The 14,908-nt window shown below is 53.6% G+C and overlaps 1 long non-coding RNA gene across 3 annotated transcripts in view; it reads right to left on the bottom strand.

The window, feature by feature from the left end:
- The window catches only part of LOC103657809, a 16,729-nt gene extending 1,987 nt beyond the window's left edge, over positions 1-14,742 (bottom strand). The window contains exons 1-6 of one of the 3 annotated variants that reach the window (XR_005836018.1): positions 10,691-14,742; positions 10,504-10,574; positions 9,544-9,623; positions 9,223-9,336; positions 8,208-8,492; positions 3,448-3,619 (exon numbers count right to left, since the gene is read on the bottom strand). This is a non-coding gene — a long non-coding RNA (uncharacterized LOC103657809). Of the gene's footprint in view, positions 1-3,447; positions 3,620-6,384; positions 8,493-9,222; positions 9,337-9,543; positions 9,624-10,503; positions 10,575-10,690 lie in introns of those variants that run through there. The other 2 variants (XR_005836019.1, XR_005836020.1) reach the window with 2 other exon arrangements.
- Positions 14,743-14,908: the final 166 nt, after the last annotated feature.

Here is a 14,908-nt window from a genome sequence, read left to right as displayed (position 1 = left end):
GGGGGGGGGGGGGGGGCGCGGGAGGGACCCGGGACTCCACAAGGGATTAAGAGCAGAAGACTGGAACCGAGTATCAATATTTATAAATTATTTATAAATTCCATAGTGATGCACAAATATATCACAAACAGTATAAAGCATATATATAAAAACTAGAAAAATGTAAGGGACATAAAGACTAGATAAACACTACTTTTAAATGTTTCTATGTTATTTAATATCAGCATAGCAGACCTTTTGGTTTTCACTTAAAGAATCTTAATGGTTTTTTTACTGCTTGCAACGCAACTGCGTGTGTTTTGTTTGTCGGTTTTTGAAAAGCGTGGGTTAACACTACTGCGTTGCGGTGTCAAGGGTCTGGTTTTATGTAAGGTTCTTTCCACACTTGATTGAGCGGTGGTTAAAGCTGAAAGCAAGGCTGAAATTTTGATTTATACAAAGACTGATAAATCCGAATGGAAGAAGTGGCTTGTGGGCTATACTTTCTATGCATCGATACTCACATTTGAGTCCCACTCACAAAATAGGGACCGTTTTTGGTGTGCTTTGGCTAACGTACATCCTTCTTCCTTGATGGCCATCACTTAGTCTTGTAGACAAATCAGCAGATTGGTATTTGTGTGTTTTTAGCAAATGGATTCAAGTCTCCCTAAAAGTTTTTTTTTTTTAAAGATTTTTATTTATTTCTTTGACAGAGAGAGAGCCAGCCAGCGAGAGAGGGAACACAAGCAGGGGGAGTGGGAGAGGAAGAAGCAGGCTCCCAGCGGAGGAGCCTGATGCGGGGCTCGATCCCAGACCTCCGGGATCACGCCCTGGGCTGAAGGCAGACACTTAATGACTGAGCCACCCAGGCGCCCCTTAAAAGTTTTCTTTTGAAAAGTCTTAGAATTGTTGAAATGTTCTGTTTTCAAGTTCTTAAAGCATGCAGACTCGGAGAGTTTTTGAAGGAAACATACTTTCATTGCTTTTTGGCAACAAAACCTCATAACAATGGAAGCTTTTCCAAACATCTGCTTTCCGAATGCTCTTCCCAACACCTGAGTTCCTCTCAAAAAGCAATTAGTCTCATGCATTGTTTAAAAGTCACCTTCTTCTTGAAGGAGCAGACTAGGTGCATTGTTTTTTGGGGGACAAATAGCTGACAGTCACGTGTCACCCCAGAAGAGGTCAGCTAATGTGGGCACTTGTCTCTTTCATGAAAGAAAAACACGAGACTCAATTCAGCCTCAGCAGCTGTGGAAAGTCCTCAGGGTCACTCCCCACCTCGTAACAAAGGATCGCTGGGAAGTCTTCCGTGCAAAGGTCTTGTTTTTAGCCGTAATAATATGTGATAAATATCACAATAGAAAATATTGATTCTGTGCCAGGAGCTATATAAGCAGGCTCCCATCTATTAACTCATTACACCCACAAGCCACACGAGGTGGCAGGCACGGTCTAGTTCGCTTTGACAGCTAGGGAAACTGAGGCACCGAACTGGGCAGAACTCGGAGAGGTCAACCAGAAAGGTTCATGTAATACATTACCCCAATGGTTCATGTTCTTAGGACATGCCTGTTGTGGCTGTGATAGATGATACTGTCCAAAGGGAGACTGTTGGGAGGGCAAGGTGAGAACATGGGGACCCTTGAACTTGGGGACGAGAGCTTCCCCCACCACGCAGGAGACACTGTAGGCTTCTAGCAAACTCAAGTCCAGGCCTGTGCAAGGGATGCCCGAGTCTCACTTGCCCGTGCTGCGGAGCGCTGCCTTATCTTCCAAGGGCTTATAATCAAGACACATCTTCTGGAGCCTTTTATCTTTACCACACAATCCGTTAACCAGTGCAGATGCTCACACAGTCACACACACACACACACACACACACACACACACACGCCTAACCCTCCTTTCATTGGTTTAGTCTCCCAAGTAAAAGAAAGAGAAAGAACATCCACTAATCGTCACCCAGAGTACCCAGAGTTTGCACGCATGACCTTGATGGTGCCCTTATATTCCCATTTTATAGGTAAGAAAACTGAGACTGGAAGAGAAGTGACTTGCCCAAGGTCAATGGCAGAGCTAAGGTTCAACCCCAGGCATGTGATTCGGACTCTAGTAGCCCAGGATGCCTCGACCTGGAAAGGGCCTCCCCAGGAACACCTGAGCAGTCAACTCCATTCTGTGTGTTGGAAGCTTTGGACCAGAAAGGCAATCTATCGTATTAGAAGAGGGTTTCATTGAAATTGTGAGGTCAGTGAAGCACGGAAGAAAGAACAGAGCCCCCTCTTGGGTTAAGGATATTATTGAGAGAAAATCGAGCCCTGGCCAGTACCCTCCAGGTGCACAGTGAACCAAGGATGGGCACGCAAGTGGGTGGATTTGGGCTATGAATCAAAGGGATTGTCGTAAGTCTTCACGCTCAGGAATGTGGGTACTACTGGTCTAAAGGGTCATGCTCAATGCGGAGAGGAGGCAGACGAGGTGGTTGTGACTTAGTGTGGCCCCTGCCGTATACTGTAGTCTGGCTGCAGGGCAGGGGGACCTTGGCCCTGGGAGAAGGTGGAACCAGCCTTCTTGGTGGTTTGAGAGAAATACAGCAGAGTTGGGAAGCTACTGTGACCTTTCTGCCTGGGGTGTTGTTCTGGTACTTATTTCTGTACCGTATCTCTGTGTATTTCTGTGTCATAACTTTTGCCTTGTGACTTTGGAATGCCCTTCCACGATGGGCCCACTTCCCAGGCTCTTGACTTTGGATTTGGCCATGTGACTTGCTTTGCCAATAGTATAAGGTAGAAATCTTGCTGGGCCAGTTCCCAGGCTAGGCCTCAAGGTACCTTGCGTGTTCCCACTTGCCCTGTGTCATTGCCAGGATAAGAACACACCAGAGCTAGACCAGCTAGCCCCAGGAGGAGGACCTTGACTGACAGCCCCCCAGCTGACTTCCAGATAGGTGACTGAGCCCAACCAGGACCAGCAGAGCTCCCTCACCAACTGCAGCCTAGATCAGTCAATCAACCAACCCACAGGTCCACATGAACAAACAGATACTGCTTTAAGGCACTGACTTGGGGGGGGGGGTCATTTGTTACGTAGCATTTTTGGAGCAGAAGCTAACCGATACAGTGGACATTTGTGTTCTCATTATTTCACATTTCCAGCCTCCGGCCCTCTCCCTAAGGGCCGGGGACATGCAAAGCATGTCCTCAAAGAGGAAAGACAAAGATGGAATTACTGGTGGCCCCAGGCATCCAGGGCAGCAAGTCTGGGTCACTGGGAAGGTGGGAAGAGGTCAACTGGAGACATCTCCCCATTAGGACTCTCAAAGCGTCTCCAGAAACAAAGTATATAGAATCGATAGAACTGAAAAAGAATGTGGAGAGCAGAAATGGCCAACCTATGTCCCAGAGATGTTCATAAAACCATTCCTTTGTGATGGACAAGAGGGAAGAAAGAAAGGGAACTCACAAGGACATCAGCTGCTCTAACTGCTGAGCCTTGGGGTCTTCTCACAACATGGCATGATGGGCAGAAGTGCAGGAGCTCCTGGAGCCAGACCATGTGAGTTTGAATCCCAGTGCTCCCACCAATCACTGTGTCACCTTGGCTATTCAGTCTTTCAGTGTCTTGGTTTCTTTGTCTGTAAAGTGAGAATAATAGTAGCCTCTGCCTTAGACTTATTGTGAGAATTACCTGAATAATACAGAAAATGCTTCAAACCATACCGACCCCACATGAGAGTCTGTTGAGGGGTTCACAATAAGAATATTTGTGGATTCCTGGAACAACACAAGGGTTTAATAAACATGGGCTCCTCCCTCTTGGTGTACCAGTCAGCCATTGCTGTGTAATACATTACCCCAAACATAGTCGCTTAAAACAGCAAGAAGCTTTTATTAGCTCTCAGTATGTCTGAGTTGGGAACTTAGGATTGGCTTGGCAGGGTAGTTCTGACTCAGGTTCTCTCACGGGGCCACTGTCAAGATGTTGGACAGGACTACAGTCTCTGAAGGCTTGACTTCCAAGATGGCTGCCCCAAAAGTTCATGCTGGCTGTTGGTAGAAAGCAACAGATGCCCCCTGTCCCCGCCCCCGTCATGCTGACCTGTCTATAGTGTGGCTTAAGCGTCCTCACAAGATGGCAGCTGGCTTCCTCAGAGCTAGCGATCTCAGAGAAAAAGCTGCAATGTCCTTTATGATCTAGCTTGGGATGTCACACTCTGTCATTTCCATAATATTCAAGGTGCTACACAGGTCAATACCAACCAATGTGAGAGAGGACTACTCAGAACAGAAGGCGGGGATCGTTAGGGGCCAGCTTGGAGGCCGTAGGCCACCTGGTCAACATCCACACCAGTCCACAGAAGATGCCCTTTATCTTCTCAGAATTGTTTACCATTCGAGAGCATCTTTCTTTCTTTCTCCGTTCTTCTTTTCTCCCTTCCTCCCTTCCTTTCATTTTTCTAAGATTTTATTTATTTATTTGAGAGAGAGAAGAGATAGCACAAGCCAGGGGGAGCTGCAGAGGGAGAGGGAGAAGCAGGTTCCCCGATGAGCAGGGAGCCGATGTGGGGCTGGATCCCACGACTCTGAGATCATGACCTGAGCCAAAGGCAGGCGCTTAACTGACTGAGCCACCCAGGTGCCCCCTTTTCTTCCTTTTTAATAGCTTTTAATTCTGATTATAAAGGTGGTGTGTTGCAGGAACTTCAGAGGAACTTCTCTCTCTAGGAAGCCCCAGTAGGTGGTTCCCGATGCCTCACCATGGACGGGGAGAATGGGGTGTTCTGTTGGTTTCAGCCAATCAGGATTCACCCCTGAAGCTGTGTGTGGCTAAGCCCCCACCCTCTGCCCACAGATGCCCTGAAGACAGCATTGGTGTCAAACACAGGACTGTTGCCGGGACCGACACCCGGGGATAATCTCCGAGATCAGGGCGGGTGGGGCTGGGATTACATGTCTCCCTTCCTAAATTGAGTAATGAAACTTTCATTAAGGGATATAGTTTGTCAACGCCAAGAAAACAAGGCAGTTCTGGGCAGACTCATTAAAAGCAAATCCTTCTCCACCAGAGCAAGTGCCGAGTCTGATGGGATTGTGAAATGAGACGGGGCGGGCAGGAGGGCTTTGCAGAAGGGCTGTCTAGCCCGCTAAGTGCATGTGGAGGGCTTTCCCGGGCCCCAAAGACGCAAGTGTAGAGGGACAGCCCTTTTACCCAAGGTTTCTCTGACCAAGGGTTGGCTCCTTAGCAAACATGCGTGAGAGCTGCTTCCATCAGATACGGCGTTAAGTGCCCGGCCACCTCTCCATCAACCAAGGAGAGTCACGTGTGGCCTTGTCCCTCCAGGAACTTGACCCTCACTCTCTGGCCCCCTCTGACTAGAGGTGACAGCGACCCACCATCCCAGCTGGAGAGACACCCTGAGCCCCTCGCCCTCCACCTCGTGAACGGGACCCAGGGAGCCCTCACTCAGAAAACTGCGAGGTCACGGGCACACAGACTGGCCATGTCAGGGCTGTGTGCCGTTGTTCAGGCCCCCATGAACCATCACAAGATGGGCGTAACAATATCCATTCGACATATGGAAAACTCCAGGCATGACTTTTTCTTTACTTTGAGCCAAGGTTTTTTTTTCTCTTGAGCCAAGTTTTTCGATCAGGAGATTCCATACAAACAATTGGATTCTCCACCTTCTCAGGAATCACCTACAACTCTGCCCCCACTGGACCTGCGTTCCCAACTGGCAGAATTAGCTGGAGCTGAGTAATTGCTGGAAGGCAGGAGATGGTCTCCCCGCTTTGCCACACTCCCCACCACTCCCAGTTGTCTTACATCAGACCTACTTGGCACATTTCCATCCCTGACCTAATCCTGGCAGCCCCTGACCGACCAGACTTGCCCACCCCGGGGTTAGAGGTTCAGCTCCACTGTCCTCAGAGCTGTACCCAGATGGTCACCTGGGATCCGCCCTCCTAAGTCCACAGTTCAACGTCCAATCTGTGTAGGGAATGCTCCTGGCTACTCTCTGCCTCCTTCACCGCACGAGCCATCGTGGCCCAGACCAGCACGGAGGACCCGGGAACAAACCCCCCAGCCAGAATCCAGCTCCATTTTAACCCTCGGGGAGGTTAGTGTACACGCGGCTTCCTCACGGTCCCTGGGCTTCTATTTGACTGGAGCCTCCAGCCACCTGCCCAAAGGTGTCGTCAACCCCTCAGCCAACACTCATCGAGCCCGCATTCGGGAAGTAGCCAACCGTGGCCCCCGCGCCAAATCCACCCCCAGCCTGTGGGTGCTCCACCCACCCGCTGAGAATGTGCTTTTTGCATTCTTAAATAGTTGGGGGGAAAAAATCAAAATAAGAATATTTTGTGACACTGGAAAATTCTATGAAATTCAAATTTCGGCCTCCATAAATAAAGTTTTATTGGAACGCAGCCCTGTGGATTCCGCAGCATCTACGCCTGTGCCTCTCGCGCTCCGTCCGCAGGGCTGGGTTGTGGTGACAGAAACAAGTGGCCCGCAGAGCCTCCGATGTTGCTCTCTGGCCCTTTCAGCTCTGCTGTGTTTCAGGCCCTGTTCTGGGTGCTGGCGATACCGAGGTGCTCTAGTTTCCTCCGGCCGCCGCAACCCAGCACCCCCAACTGGGCCGCTTCAGACAACAAAAATGGACTCTCCCAGTTCTGGAAGCCAGAAGTCTGAGATCAAGGGGTTGGCAGGGCCATATTCCCTCCCGAGGCTCCCAGGAGGACCCTCCTGTGCTTCTTCCCACTACTGGTGGTTTGACGTTCCTGGTGGCTCCTCTGTGGGTCTTATAAGGACACTTGTCATTGAAATTAGGGCCCACTGGCCAATCCAGGATGGTCTCATCTCAAGATCCTTAATTAATTCTATCGTCCAAGACCCTCTTTTCCCAAATAAGGTCGCATTCACAGTTTCTGGGACATGGACATATCTTTGGAGGGGGGTGGGGCACCATTCAACCCACGACAAGTGGTTTCATGCTTTCTAGAAACTTCCGTCCCTCAAAAATAAAAAGAAGTCACGTAACAGGTCAGGTGTTGCTGGAAGCCGCAGAGGAGACAGTGAGGGCTGAGGAGAACGGGAGCGGGGAGAAGGTTGCTGCATATTACCCCCTTGAACAGACACCAGGGAAGGGAGGTGCCGACGTGGGGGCGGGGGGCCAGAAGGTGCAGAGCCCCAAAGAGGAAGAACGCGGGCACAGGTGAGGAGCAGCCGGGGGTCCCCGTGCGGCTGGAGGTGAGTGAGCAAGACGGGCAGAGAAGGATTATAGTCTTGGCTACTGTCTGTTAAGGGGCTGCTTATTCAGGTCCTTGGCCATGTGGCCAGCAGGACTGACCCCTACTGCGGTTCGGCTCTTTTTATGTACCCTTAGCTCGTGGGGACAATCTCAGTTAATCCCTAACTTGGAAACTGTAATGATGGACCTCCTTCCCTCCGTTATTTTGATAAATGAGCTGTGGCGAGTTCACTTGTGGGAGGTCACTGAGCCCGGAGGCGGCAGGGCGGTGACCCTGGAGTTACTTCCAGGCCTGGAGCTCCCGCCTCCTCAAGCCCTTCGGTGGGGGCTGTCTTAAAACAGAACACAGGGGGGAATCGGGTTTAACAGACCTGAGCCAGATTACAGAACGAACAGTGGGAGGCTTTGGAGGAGCTCAGGAGGGGACCGCCCGTGTGTCCAGCTTTGACATTCAAGGTCCGTTATGATAGAAAACAGTCTTCACGATGGGCTCTCTACTGAGCAAGCCCGTCCTGTGTGATCCACGCCGGGCCACCAGGCCAGCCACACACTCTCTGAGCTGCCTCCCTGTCCCCTAGTCCCTGTCTGGGGCCCAAGGGTCTAGGCCGCTTTTAGGGTGCCTGAGTTTGGGGCGGGGGCACGGAGGCCTCAGCAAGGGCTGCCGAGGACAGGCTGAGCCTCCTGCCAAGCGAGGCAGCGGTGGCAAGATGTCAGCTCTCGCCTGGGCAGTGCTGGGGGGCCGGGGAGCACCATGTTGTACAATTGCGGACTTTCCACTACTGCTTAAAACTCATGTCAAAACAATGCAATCAAATAACACCTCATAATACTCCCCCTCTCGCCCTCTAAATTCTAGCCACACTGGTCTTCCTTCTGTTCTCCACTACGCCCAACCGATTCCTGCCCCAGGACCTTTGCACAGCTGTTCCTCCTGGTCACATAACCACTGCTGACTCAGTTTCCTTACCTGTAAAGTGGGGGTGGTCTCACAGACGAGGTGGAGATTCATTAAGATACTATTCAGGGAACAGGCCGCCCAGCGAGGTTTTTGTCCCCGCTTGGCAGCTAAGGGCTGAAGCCGAGGACCAAAGCTGTCACATCAAGTATCGCCCCCCGACGCTTAAAGAGAAGGAGACTCTTTGAGAATTGCCCAGATAGCCTGGGGATGCCCGCCGGGGAGGGGGAGCGGGCCTCCTGCTTGCAGGCCGGATGGTGGCTGAGCTGGAGGCTTTGCAGGCCCACGCCGGTGCCCCTACAAGAGAGAAGCATGGGCAGGAGCTTCCTCAGAGCCTGGGGAGGTGAGTAATGCATTTTTATTTTCAGTCCCTCTCCCCCAGAGTGGGGTGGAAGATGGATGTGTGTATCAGTTAACCGGGGCCGTGGTAATCCTGTATAACAAAGAGCCACAGAACGTCAGTGCCCACAACAACACATGTTTACTTAGTTCAGGAATAGCAGCTCGCTGGGGCCGGATGATCTAGAATGAGCTGGCTGGAGAGCTCTGCTGAGCTCCGCTGGGCCCACTCGTGTGTGCAGGGGGTGGCTGGCATCCTCCCGCTCTCAGCCCCACCTGCTCACCTGTCCTGGGGGAGCTCCAGGCTGGGCTTGGCGGGGCAGCTCAGGGGTCTGCAGCTGGCTGGTGTTGGCGGGCGAGGGTGTCCTCAGCTCTTCCCCACACGTCCTCCACCCACTTCCTTGGACCAGAGGGGCAGTCCCCACCCACTCTTCCTGACAATGGCAGGCGAGGACACAAGCATGGGGCCTCTGAAGCGCCTGGCTCAGAACTGACCACTGTCACTTTCACTTACCCTGTAAGCCCAAGTAAGTCATATGGCCAAACCAGAGTCAAGGGGAGGGAAATAAATTCCTCCTCTTTCGTGTTAGAGCTGCAAGCCACAAGGCACAGGGCGAGCATGGACAGGGTAAAGAACCAGGGCAAGAGCGATCTACTACAGTGCTTGGCTACCAGAATTGGGGGCTACCTGGACATCAGCGGCATTTCTGGCCCAGTGACTTCTGAAGGTGGGAGGCCCATTGCAGGGGTCCAGGCCCGTAGCTGATCTCGAGCTGAAGGCCTCAGGGCCTTTGCACTGCACCTGGAGGGACCCAGGGGAAATCACCTTTCTTCTCTGTGGCCCTCAGAAGGAGAGAGAAGGGTCCCCTCTGTCCCAGCAGAAGTTAGAAGAGGAGACGGTGTCACAGGACCCCTCCGGTGACCATGGAACCGAGACCTAGACATGGTGCTGAGGACCGTCTTCAGCAATGCAGCAGGACAGCGCTGAGCATCAAGCTGCTGTACGGACCTGGGCTCAGAGTCCCACGCCGCCGCGACGCTGGGCAAGTCCCGGGTCCTCCCTGAGCGTCTGTCTCTGAGTTTCTGCCCCTGAAAGTGAAAATAACCACCTACCTGTCCCAGAGGCTGATGTGTGGGGATGGCATGAGGGCCATGGGGCGATGCTGGGGCCCAGCCTGGGACAGTCTCCCCTCTGACCCCTGACTCGTGTCTCCATCCTTTGTAGATCAAGTATCAGCTGAACCCCCCGGTCGTCCCTGTCTGCTGCTGACCAGCCAACACGAGGCTTCCAGCGCTGTGGGTAATACACCCCAACAGCCCAGAGGACCCCTGTTTAAGGCGCAACGACTGTGTCCCAGGTTCAAAGCTAAATACGCGACATGTATCATCCCCCGTGGCCCTTCGGCATCCCCAGAGGAACGCGTACTAAGTCTGCTTTGCAGACAAGGGCCCAGCACCAGAGAGCCTAAGCGATGTGGCCAAGGTCACACAGCTGGGCTGGCGACGTGCGCTGAGATGCCCAAGAAATCAGCCTACACGCAGGTGAAACGGTATCACTTCAACACCGTACATCGCATTCTCTGACTTTAGTATTGTTTTCGTTGCTCTCCCCGACCCCGACCCAGTTTTACTAACCGACTGGTCTAACTGACTTAGAACTGTTTCTAATTTTACTTACTTGGGGGTGGGTGTCGGCACTACACTTCTTCCAACATTTAGGGTCTGACCCTTCAAGAGCAACCAGCAGCATGGGGACTCGAACCCAGATCTGCCCGAGTCTGACTCTTGTGCCCTCAGTGAGGTCAGACAGACCCTGACTCCCACCACCAAGCCCTCAGACACCCACCTCTCCGGCTGCCTCCAGAGGGGTCAGGACTGGGAGAGACGACAGAGGGTGGGGGCCACCCCCCCACCCCCCCACCCCCTAGGAGGCCCAGGCCTGAGGCCTTGCCCTGCTTGCCCCCCTTACCGAGGGGAGGGTCTGTGGGGCGGGTCTGGCTGTCGGAGTCCTAGGGATCCAGAAATACTCGGTGTGGCCACCTAGTGGGGACAGGTCACGTTGCAGCTGCCCACCCACGGTCTTCTAAATAGGCCGTGTCCGGGCACCTCACCGCCTGTTGTAGACGGCGATTCTCCTGTCCCAGCCCCACTTTTACCAGATGTGTACGTAGGAATCCAGTGGGGGAGTGAGTCAAGCCGCTCCCCGGAGCAGCGGGCAGAGCAAGCACGGGGAAGGACAGCAAGACTTCAGAGGCAGGTGGTAGGCCTGAGTAGCGGCTGGAGTGTAGCCCCTGGTGGGAGAGCTCCAAGGCTGATTAAGGATTCCCTGAGCAGCCTGATGTCCTCATCAAGTCCTGCAGGTGAGCAGGAAGGGGAGAGACCGTTCACATATGGCAATAGAGCATCTTTCCCCATGCGAGTGGATTCCCTTGGTTCTTCCCCGTGTGAGTGGCCGGCCACAAAGCTCTAGTCCCCTCAAGCTGTGAGTCTAGGACAGACCCCAAACTCAGCCCCCCAGAGCCTGAAGGAAACTGGGGGATGGGAGTGAGAGAGGGCAGACAGACCACATGGAGAGAGGACCAGTGGCCACCACCCCCATAACCTTCACCTGTCATCACGTCCAAGCTGCCGGAGCGAGCACTGGCCAGTGAGCCTCCGACCCCTCGGGAGCCACAGTGGTCGAGCTTCTCGTGGGTATCCCCTGAGGACTTCCTGTGGGTGGCAGCCAGCGTGTTACCGCTGAACAACCATCAGGATGGATGCCCATTTGTGCCCGAGATCTGGCTCTTCTCACTGCCAACTCCCTTTTCAGTGGCCATGGCTTCTCCAGAGTTTCTAGAAGGGCAGTGGGAGCTGGCTCCAGGGAGTGGGGTGGTTTAACAGCAGGAGGGAAAGCCCTAAACCCCCGGGGCCCGGCAGGACTGGAGGGAGGCCGCTGAGTCACCCGAGCCAGGTGTTAGAGATGGGAGTGTGGCCTACAGACTCACAGAGCCTCGGATCCAGGATTGAGTCCAGTTTGGATATTCAGGCCCATCCCACCCAATAGCGGCCTTTCGGTTTGTGGGTCTGAAGTCCAAAACAAGGGCTAGAGGTCCCTCCTGCAACCCCACACATAAGCTGCACCCTCCTTAAAGCCACCTTGAAAAGAGGAGGGATGAAGGGGAAGGGAGACCTTTTGAGACAAGACAGTTTTGATGGGGAGTTTGACAAATCCACCTTGGACAGCTGTGCAAGTTGTTCACTGTCCAAGAAGGCCTGGCTGAGGGGACAGGGACCGGTTGAAATCGTGCCCACCCTCCACTCTCCTTGGTACAGAGCTGCACCTGCTTGGAGGAAGAGTGCCTTTTGAAATTCACACAAAGCCCGTCTAGAGTTTGAACTTTAACTGAACATTTTATCCAGAAGAGCCTGTTTTAAATCCGGAGAGAATGGGTTCTGTTAAATCAGCACATTTTTTTAAAAATACATTTTTCCTGCCACCAGTTTTCCGGAGCAAAATGAGATCAGTTATGGAAGGAGGTACATTTTGTGCACATCTGACTCCGATCAGAGTACAGAGTCCATTCTGTCCACCACCCAGCACGTGTGCGTGCCACGTGGCCCACCATAGGACCCCCCCCTCCCTTTCTGGAGGACAGGACTCCTGTGTTATCCGTGCTTCGTGCCTAGCCCTTGACCCAGTACCTGTCACAGGAAGACCCTCAGTGAATGTCCAGTGATGAGCGAAGAGACCGGACCATAAATGACACGTGTCCTTGAGCTGAGGGTGAGTCACGTGCATCGTCACAGTGAGGGAAACCTACACAGCGGGCCCTGGATTCCACAAGCCCCGTCCACATAGAAACCCCAAGGACCCTTGCCCTCAGCGGGGCTGGAGCGCCCAGGGCCTCCCTGACGTGCAGCCTCATCTGGATCACCTGCAAAGTGAATTCTGCAAACAGCTCTCAAAGCCCCTGGAACGCGGGGGCAGGGGAGCAGGTATGCAGTCCCCCCTTGTCCGTGTGCCAGGAAGCAGGCCCCCTCCTCATGCCCACTGGCTTGACTCCCCACCGCACCTCGAGAACAGACAGGGCCCAGAAAGGGAAGGGGATGGGACGGGCAGGCACAGGGAATCCAGGACCCACGGGGACCCAGACTCCGAGCTCTCAGCTCCCTGTTCTTCCCACAGCTCGGGCTCCACCCACAAAGTGCCTCCACTCAGGTCTGTCACGAGGCAGAAAACAGAGTAAAGCAGCCACAGTGCCTCTGGCAGGGGACAGAGCGGGATTTGGAATTCTCCAGACTCTGCAGCCCTAGAGACCTGAAAGTGGACCCCACCTTTGCCAGTGACTTGCTGTGTGGCCTTGGGCAAGTCACCACCCTCTCTGAACCTCGATTTTTGCATCTGTAAGCTTTGCTCTGAAGGCAGGGAATCCTAAGGGGGTGCAAGCTGGCTGCATTTGGGAGGCAGTGATGGCCTGTCTCCTCCTGTCTCTTCCAGCATAGAGGAGGTGGGAACCATTTTTGGAAATGCCACAATACAGATCATTAACGTAATAAAAGCCCCCAGAGCTTCCTCTGGGCTCCTGGCACCTCCCCAGGAAAGCTCAGCAGGGAAGATTGACATGCTCTGCTCATCTCTCTCTCTCTGGAGTCTGCATCACTCCTACTTGAGTGTCCTTCAGAGGCTGGAAGCAAGGTCGCCGCCACTCCTGGGGCGCTTAGGAGTCATCGGCACCAGCATGGGGACACAGGTGGGGAAGAGGCAGGAGCCCCTGGGCCTCAGGCTCCACCTCTGCAAAATGGAGATGACGCCTTCCTCAGTGGCTCCAAGAATGACAGTGGTTGTCCCTCTTGACTTCAGGGAGAAGACGCACCCCTGGATGAGTCTCCGGCCTCAGCCCCCAGCTAGCTCCAGAGACCAATGTGAGTCTGAGAGACAAGGTCCCAGATCAACTTCCCACAATGTTCCAGAGGCCACTTCCTCCTACCTGGCCCGCCATGGCTCAGGCTGAAATAGCCACACAGGCCTGGGGTCTCTAGGGACCACACGGCTCACCCAAAGGGGTGTCTGTGTGTGTGTGTGTGCAGTGAGGCTGCCACACACATAAATGATCTTATTCCCGCTGAAAGAGGTGTTATGTATGGGCATATGTATATAAGTGCAAGGAAAGTTCTCCTGGAAGGCCACCCACTGAGACATTATTAAATGGCTTTGTACATTTTCATGTTGTTTATCTCCAAGGAACATGTATTATTTCTATAATAAAGGGGGGGGGAACGTGCATGCACATGAGGAGGGGAGGGGCAGAGGGAGAGGAGAAAGAGAATCCCAAGCAGACTCCGTGCCAAGCACAGACCCGAGGCGGGGCTCGATCCCACAACCCATGAGGTCACGACCTGAGCCGAAATCAAGAGTTGGATGCTTAACCAACCGAGCCACCCAGGCTAATTTTTAAAAAGAAAATCTATCCGTTGCCAAAATGCCCACCTATGTCTAGCCTATGTTTCATTCAAATAATTTTTCCACCCACCCCGGGCAGGCACCAGCTTGGACTCAGCAAGGGTTTCCGGTGCCCTTCAGGGTCACTGAGGCTCAGGGCCAGCTTCAGGCCTAACCCGGGAGGCCGTATGACCCGTGCCATCAACCACGCCACCCCCACCAACTCCAAGGCTGGAGCCAATTAATTAACATGGATTTCTAAAGATGCTTCCAGTGATGCAAGCAGGGGAGAGCGGAAAAGGGAGTCCTTGAACTAAAGAAATCCTTCACTGAAGAGCTGTTCACTTGAGTGCTTTTCCCTGAGGAGCCCTGGAAAGTGAGGCCCGGTGTTCTGAGCAGACACCAAGGACGTGGCTTCATTATGTTGAAAATTAGTCAGAAGACACCTCCGAGTGACTCCAGGCTTCCTCCTGTGAGGAGAAACCCATTTGGATAAATCTGGAAAATCCTCCCGCACTTGACACTTTGGGGCACCCACTGTGGGCCGAGCCCCATCCCCTGCCTTCATTTGGGTGGGGGACCCCACAGGTGCCATGGGCAGTCAAGGCGGGCTCAGGAGAGCTCCTGAGGAGGGGGTCAGGGAAGACCTCCGCTGTCCCCCGGAGCGGGTCCCCAAGACGCCCCAGCGCCGTCCGACCACATCCTCTGGCAGGCTCGCTGCACAGAACAGGACGTGGCTGTCTGCTGCGTGTCTCGGGGCTGGCAACCACGGTGGGCCCCTCCGAGGAACCAGGTGGCTGCACCTGAAGGTGAAAGGAAGAAGGTGCTGGGCCTTCGCCGCCTCCCATCTGTGCTGACGCGCCGAGCCCCACAGAGCCAGCTGCTTTCTCTGGTGGGACGAGGGAGACCTGAAGTCCCAGTTTCCCCTGCTGGCCCAGGATGACCCCTGACA

This window comes from Ursus maritimus, unplaced genomic scaffold (assembly GCF_017311325.1).
Source record: "Ursus maritimus isolate PB19 unplaced genomic scaffold, ASM1731132v1 scaffold_2, whole genome shotgun sequence".
NCBI classification, from domain to species: Eukaryota; Metazoa; Chordata; class Mammalia; order Carnivora; family Ursidae; genus Ursus; species Ursus maritimus.
Note: the sequence above shows the minus strand (reverse complement) of the source record. Positions and strands in the feature narration are given on the sequence as shown.